This window comes from Dipodomys merriami, unplaced genomic scaffold (assembly GCF_024711535.1).
Source record: "Dipodomys merriami isolate MVZ:Mamm:240054 unplaced genomic scaffold, mDipMer1.0.p SCAF_686, whole genome shotgun sequence".
Classification (NCBI taxonomy): Eukaryota; Metazoa; Chordata; class Mammalia; order Rodentia; family Heteromyidae; genus Dipodomys; species Dipodomys merriami.
The window spans coordinates 176,069-184,092 of NW_027206275.1; the positions used below are offsets into that span (position 1 = coordinate 176,069).

An 8,024-nucleotide genomic window follows, 5' to 3' on the forward strand; every position below is an offset into this window, starting at 1 on the left:
GACTGAGATCAGAAGTTGTGGGTCAAAGCCAGCTCAGGAGAGGAAAGTTAGTGAGACTCTTCTTGCCAGTGAACTACCAAAAGCCAGAAATGGAGGTGTGGCTCAAGTGGTAGAGTGCCAGGCTTGAGACAAAAATTAAAGAGACCAGAGCTTAGACCCTAAGTTCAAGCCCCAGTACTGGCACATAAAAAATAAAGAAAAGATTTCAGGAGTTCCTAGTTCACTGTGGTGAAAGTCCAATCCAGTTGAGTGCTGGTGGCTCATGCCTATCCTCCTAGCTCTTCAGGAGACTGAGATCTGAGGATTATGGTTGAAAGCCAGCCCAGGCAAGAAAGGCCGGGAGACTCTGATCTCCAGTGAACTACAAGAAAACTGGAAGTGGTACTGTGGCTCAAGTGGTAAGCTGAAGAGCTGAAGGGACGGTGCCCAGGCCCACAAGTCAAGCCCTATGACCAACACCGGGCCTGCTTGAACCTTACTCTGTAGCTCTAGGCAGAGTAATTTCCAGTGGGCCCCTTAGTGTCTCCCAATATCTAGATGTCCTCCAAGTCTTGAAAGCAGCCTCTTTGGGAGCCTTTGCCTACAGAGTAGGCCAGAGTTTCAGAGAAGGGTCTAGCCTTGGGGCACGGAGGACATCGGCCAGAATGACATCAGAGTGGCATCTGTCATGGGTGCAGTGTGGATTTGAGCAGTAAATCAGCATTTCAGACCATGTTTCTGGGCCAGGAGGGGCAAGAGCTGCAAGATGGCACAGCAGGTATTGCCTACTCACCGGGGCAAATTTGACAGGCACACCTTGAGTGGGTGTTGAGTTGGGCTCATGAAAGATTCGTAGGATCAGGAATCCACAGCTGGCTGGCTGCTGCTGGTAGCAGTGGCTATCCCAGGAGTCCCAGGGCTCAGAGCACTGCTTTCCTCACCAATGTTCAGTGGCAGATGAAGGTCTGCAATCATGCACGGAGTATAAACGAGCATCCATCGTGTTATTCCCTTGGTCCTGTACCCTATGCATGGATGGAGGCGCAGGTTCCATGGAACTTACTGCCATGGCCCAGACCCCTCAGCCCAAGAAGGAGTTGGGGAGAAATAACTTACGTGTCGAGAGTTCACTATGAATGTGCCTCTAGACTGCCCCCAGTTCTAGCTCAGCTGATCATTACCACCTTCCTGTGTGTGTGTGTGTGTGTGTGTGTGTGTGTGTGTGTGTGTGTTCACACGCACATCTTGGTACTAGGGCTTGAACTCAGGACCCGGGCCCTGTCCCTCACTTTTTTCATTCAAGGCTAGCAACTCTACCACTTGAGCCACAGCTTTTCTTCCAACTTTCAGGTGGTTATTGGAAGAGGAGTCTCATACACTTTAGAAAAGTGAGCTGGTGATAAGAAATATACTCATTATCTTGCCCATGGAATTGTAACCCCTCTGTACAGTATTTTCACAATAAAAAAAAAGATCCTACTGATACAAAAAAAAAAAAAAAAAAAAACAAGAAAAGTGAGCTGGGATGCCTCTGAATGCCAATCCTTAGATCTCAGCCTCCTAAGGAGCTAAGAATATGAGAGCATGAGCTATTAACATCTGGCCACACTTTCCTTCTTGGCTAAGACAGTGTACCACTCTCCCAGCTTAGCACAATGTACAGCTAACCTTCCTTCTCCTCCTTCTACTCCTCCAGGCTTCAGAGGAAACGTACCCTGCCCTGAAGACATAGAAATAGGATGCTTGACAGGTTTGAGCTTTATGTTCTCCACACAGTCAAGGGCTGCTGGGAGCTGATGTAGAGATCAGAGATCTAGGCCAGGGCAAGTAGACAGCTGTTAGAACAAAAGACAGTATGAAGAGACATCCTTGAAGCTGGATGCCAGTGGCTCATGCCTATAATCCTAGCTACTCAAGGCTGACACATGAGGATCAAGCAAGATTCAAAGCTAGCCTGGGCAGACTCTTATCTCCAATGAATCACCAAAAAGCAGAGGTACTGTAGTTCAAGTGGTAGAGCACCAACCTTGTGCAAACAAGCTAAAGGATACCACCTAGGCTCTGTGTTCAAGCTCTAGTAAACACACACACACACACACACACACACACACACACACACACACACACACACTAACAACCCTACCAGGTGCCGGTTGACTCATACCAGCAATCCTAACTACTTACGAGGCTGAGCTGTTAATATGGCAGCTTGAAGCCAGCCCAGGCTGAAAAGATTGTGAAAATCTTATCTCCACTAAACTACTAAAAAAGATGAAATGTGAGCTGTGGTTCAAGTGGTAACATGTTAGATTTCAGCAAAGGAAGCTCAGTGCCTAGGCCCTGAGTTCCAGCTGTAAGAGTTTTTTTTAAGACACCTTTTGTCCCCCTCCTTCCCTCAGGCCATAAATCCAGATGTTGGTCATCCTAGATCTCACTTCCACTCCTGCCACTTCCACAGCACCACAAGTGGCCAGTTTCTGGCCAGCTCTGGGTTAAGAAGTGAATGTACACAAGGGGGGCATACCCAGGTCAAGGCTAATGCCCCAGAACATTGAGGTATTGGCCATACCAGTCTCTCCTCCCCCAATTCCCTGGCCCTTGAATCTAAAGTCTGTGCCTCTGTATTCTGGGCATCCAGAATTCTCTAGAAGGATTGGAGAGGCCCAGCTGGGGCTGGAAGATAGACTTGCCTGCGATAAAGTATGTTGACATTTCCTAGACAACAATAGATATTTCCAAGCCACCTTGGCCTCACCTCCAATGTAGCCTGGAATCCTCCTTGCTTGGGTGGCCTTCAGTCCGCTATCAAGCTGGAGTTGGCCAGAGCCACCGGCAACCCCCTTCCCCCACTCACTGCCAGCCTGCTGAGAGGGACATGCAGCCAGAGGTCTAGCTGAGGAAAAGGGAAGGACATCCCATGTCTGAGTTCCCCACCCACAGACAGGCAAGGCTTTATTGCAGCTGGACCAGTTGACCCAGAATCCCCTGCAGGAGGCCAAAGATTTGGACAGCTGGACTTGGGCCCCAAAGAAAAGCTTGAACTCAGGTCTCTGGCAATTTAGGACTCATTGTAGACCCTGATAGGAGGATAAAGACAAAGTTGGTGTGGAGGGGGCACCATCCAAGGTCAGAAAGAGGCAGAAAGGCACCCAGGAAGGGGACAGAGAAAGATGAGGAAAACAAACACACACACACACATACACTCACACACAAATATGGCACAGGTGTCTCACACCTGTCATCCTAGCTACTCAGGAGGCTGAGGTCAAAGCCAGTCAGCACAGAAATATCTGAGAGACTCTTATCTCCAATAAACCACCAAATAGCCAGAAATGGAGCTGCAGCTCAAGTGTTAGAGCACTACCTTTGAGCACAGAAGCATAGGAACTTCACCTAGACCCTGAGTTCAAGGCCCAGGTCTTCTACATCCAAACACCCAGACACAGACACACACAGACAAAAGACACACGAACACACAGATACACCCAGTGGTAGCCCAAAGCCTCAGCAGTCCCTGAGCACCGTGAATATTCCACCCCAGAGATGATAGCACTACCATCATCAGACCAACTGTAGACAAAACTCAGAGCCTCTCACATGTCTGGAATGGTTCACAACACATCATGGCATTTCTACTGTACACATTGTTATGCAGAAAATTCAGCTACCTTTTGTTTGGTTGTAGGTTATAGGGTTTGAACTTTGGGCCTGCCAGCAGGGTCTCAGCTCTTCAGATGAAGGTGTGCGCTCTACTACTGGAGCCACAGGCACCACATCCTATTTTCTGGTGGTTCATAGAGGATAAAGTCTCATAGACATTCCTGCCCAAGCTGGCTTTGATCCGTGATCCTCAGATCTCAGCCTCCTGAGTAGCTTGGATGACAGTTGTGAGCCACTGCCAGCGCCCGGCTACACCCAACTTCTTTTTTTTCTTCAGATCTTTTCTTTCTTTCTTTTTTTATTGTGAAAATACTATAAAGACAATGTTCAAGAGGAAGTGTACTCATTACCTCACTCATGTACCTGTAACCCTTTGTATAGTATCCTTACAATAAAAACAAAGAAAATACTATAAAGAGGGGTTACAATTACATGGGCAAGATAAGGAGTACATTTCTTATCAAACATTGTAGCCTCCTCTGCAGCCACCTTCTTATACCAAGGGAAAACCCAACTCATCAAGACACAAACCAAATGTAACCCTACACTTCAGACTTGGTCACCAGCATCCAAAACCTTCTTCCATGGATGGAGAGCATATAATTGACACTACCATCCCACCCCTGCTCCCATTCACCCACTCCCTGCCTGCCACAGGCCACGACCTCTGGAGTTCTTGGTAAGGCACCACCCACCCTGTGTTGGCTTCACACTGGGGTAAACCTGGGGAGTTATTAGAAATGTCTGTACTGTGAGGCCAGCATCTGGTCTCACAACCTCAACCACCCCAATACTTCACTATCTCTTGCAAGCAAGGAAGGGGTATCTTTCTTTCTTGTTTGGTTTTTTGTTTTTGTTTTTGTTTTTGTTTTTGTTTTTTGGTTGAGAGCCTTGAACTCAGGGCTTGGGTACTGTCCCTGATGTCTAATTTTCTTCAAGGCCATTGTTCTGCCACTTGAGCCACAGTGCCACTTCTGGTTGGAGATTGGAGATGAGGCTCTGGAGGGACTTTCGTGCCAGGGCTGGGAAATGAGATCCACTGCATCTCAGACTCCTGAGTGGCCAGGATGACAGGTGTGGGATGAAAGGTATGAGCCAGCGGCTCATGGCTCAAGGTGTCTAGTCCTTCAGAATTTCCACCTACTCCTCCTCTAGAAGATACCTCCTAGACACCCCTCTACCTCCTTCAGAGACAGCAAAGGAAGGCTAGAATTTGGGTGGGGCCATGGGGATTAAAGAGCCCACTCCACATCACTAATCCCCTCTAAGCTCCCATCTGCCTCCTCCTGATTGCCTGGTCTTCCAGGGCAGATCAGACCCACAAGAAGTTCTGGGGCCTGCCCTATGTCCCCCTGCCCCACCAAACCAATACCTGAGGACTTCCGGGGCCAACTGCTCCATGTCCTGGTGGAAGACCTTGGGAGGCTTGCTGAAAACTGGGTACAGGGGTGCACAGGGCAGGAGTGTCCAGCTCTCCTCTGTCAAAGGAAACACAGAGCACGGATGGATCTACTAAGAGCTTCAGGGCATAGCCATCCACCTGTCACCAAGGTCCCTGGGAGAACTGCTTTATGGTGACAGCCCTGGGGCCTGACCACAGGGCCCCGGTACTGTGCCTGACTTTCTTTGTCTCCAGAGGAGTGCTCTTTCACCTGAGCCACAGTGCCACTTCCAGCTTTTACTGTGTATGCAGGACTTAGGAATCGAACCCATGCTTTCCTGTGTGCTAGGCGAGCCCTCTACCTCTATGATGCAATGCCACCCCTGGATAGCTGTTCTTCTGTGACCCCTCAGGCCTGTCTTGGGACAGTCTCGCACATCTATACCAAGTCTCTCACCAGCAGCCCTGGCTGGAAATGAACATGCTCTGCTATGTTGTCTCCAAGAAGCCCTTTCTGATCACCTTGGCATAGCTGGAGACTCTCCACTCTGCAGCCTGCCAGACTTGTTAAGCTCTGCCTTCCAGCCAGTGTGGGTTGAGAGTGCACAAAGAGGAAGTCCTGGATTCCACCACAGGATTTCTGAAAGCCCTAATACACCACCCAGGGGCAGGTGTTGTATCACACTCAGTGAGAGGGGGAGCGAGGCCTGGGCAATCTGTGGGCAACTAGACAGGACCATTTCTTTGTGTGAGCTTGAACTGAGGATCTGGGAACTGTCTCTCTGAGTTTTATTGCTCAAGGCTGGTGCTCTACCACTTGAGCGAAAGCTCCACTTCTGGTTTTTTGGTGGTTCCTGGAGAGTAGATTTTCATGGGCTTTCCAGCTTATGGCTTGCTTCAAACTGTGATGCTCAGATCTCAGCCTCCCAAGTAGCCAGGATAACAGGCCTGAGCCTGAACCCCAGGTGACCGGCACCAAAAGCTTTTTGGTTTTTGTTGGCTCACATTCATATCCTATCAACTAGCAAGCCCAAGTTAAAATAATCAGTTACAGGGGATCAAATTCCTCTCCTGGGTCAGTTAATCCAAGGAGATAAAGTGTCTTTGGAAAAGGCTAGTCTGAGTTGCCTTACGGATGTTTGTGTGTTTGTGTGTGTGAGTGTTGGGGTCCTTACCCTCATCTCTGTGGGGCCTCATCCTCCCAGCAGGGAGTGCATCCAGGATCTACATCCAAGGCTATGATCTGAATTCTGTCCTGCAACCTAAGCCTGGACAGATAAAGGAGAGAAGGAGAGGGTTGGGAGAACATCAAAGGTATCCCCTTTCCTTTGGCTGAATGTACCAGCCAGAAAACTGAATACATCTTTCTTGGTAGTCAGCTAAAAGGTGTACACTATTCATTTATTTTATGATTGTGTTAGTCCTAGGGCTTGGATTCAGGGCCTGGGTGTTATCCCTTAGCTTCTTTTGTTAAGGCTGAGGCTCTACCAGTTGGGCCACAGCACCACATCTGGCTTATTTGTGTGTGGGTTTGGGGAGGGAGGTGGTTTATGGGAGATAAGAATCTCCTGGAATTTCCTTCCGGGGCTGCTCTGAGTCACAACCATCAGACCTCAGCCTCCCGAAGAGCCAGGATGATGGGTGGGAGCCATGAGCTCCTGACCGCCACCATCCATTTATAATCCCTTAGGCCCAGGGCCGGGCCACCCATACTAAACCTCCTTGCTGGAAGTAGGAAACAGACATGAGTGGGTTTGATACTTCAACAACCTACCAATCTTTGAGCATTGTTCTGGGTCAGTCTGATGGAGGCTTTGTCCTTATCCACAGCAATGACTTGGCTCTGTCACAAGAACAAATGTACAATGGGAGGTGTCAGGTCTTGGGTCTTTCCTCTGAACCCCGCCACTCTAACCGAAAGGAAACTCTCCAGCAAAGGGTATTACACATGGAGTGTTTTTATTGTCTTATATCCAGGGTCTTGTCAGATAGGTGGGGGTATAGGTCAGAGTCCCTGGATTGTGCTGGGCAGGGGACAAGATGACACCTTCTCATCCACTTTCCTTCAACGGTGTAGCAGAGTGATGTGGGGAAGGACTAATGGGATGGACAATGAATAACCATCACTGTCTAGCCAGGGCACAGAGGGGCTTACCTCATGGGGCTGGTTCAACAGGCTGAGCAAAACAGCTCTTGACCCACAGCCCACCTCCAGAATGAGAGGGCCACCTTGGGTTCCAGCCACATGGGGATGCTGGGACACCTCCTCCAGCACTCATTCAACCAATTCCTGAGAGAGACAAAGAGAGAGGGAAAGAGAGAGAGAGAGAGAGAGAGAGAGAGAGAGAGAGAGAGAGAGAGAGAGAGAGAGAGAGAGAGAGAGAGAGAGAGAGAGAGAGAGAGAGAGAGAGAGAGAGAGGCAGAGGTTCAGTATTACACTTAAGCCAGGTGCTGGTGGCTCAGACCTATAATCCTACCTACACAGGAGGGTGAGATGTGAAGATCGTGGTTCATAGCTGGCTCGGGAGGAATGTCTGTGAGACTTTTTTCCTCAAAGAACCAACAGAAAACCAGAAGTGATGCTGTGGCTCAGGGGGAAGAGTACTAGCCTTGTTCTGAGGAGCTCAGGGATAGCATCCAGGCCCAGAATTCAATCCCCACAAATGACAAGAAGTGGACTTCCCACCACAAGAAGTGGACTGAATAACACCCACTGTTCTAGGAAGCATGGCAGAGAAATCAGGCCAAGATTCTTGTCAGCTAGAGGTCATGAGTAGGTCACCTGGCTTCTCCATGACTCATTTTCCCCAGCTGGAAAAATGAATAGAATGAAGGATCCCTTCCTCATGGAGACAGGGTAATGATGAAAGACAGCCATGTTTTGTTTCATTATCCCACACCTGTTGCATGATTAATAGCAGACCCCATCTGAGCTCTTCCCCGGCAACTTCCTGTCATATGCTCACAGAATTTTTGACAACTGTATCTGACACCTGCTCCCTCT

At 49.0% G+C, this 8,024-nt stretch overlaps 1 long non-coding RNA gene across 1 annotated transcript; it reads right to left on the reverse strand.

Annotated features, from left to right (window-relative positions):
* Positions 1–857: 857 nt before the first annotated feature.
* LOC138816111 (uncharacterized) lies at positions 858–6,863 on the reverse strand. The gene is made up of 4 exons (XR_011368562.1): positions 6,795–6,863; positions 6,196–6,288; positions 5,012–5,117; positions 858–944 (listed from the first exon to the last, which is right to left on the reverse strand). It is a non-coding gene; the product is annotated as an uncharacterized lncRNA (long non-coding RNA).
* Positions 6,864–8,024: the final 1,161 nt, after the last annotated feature.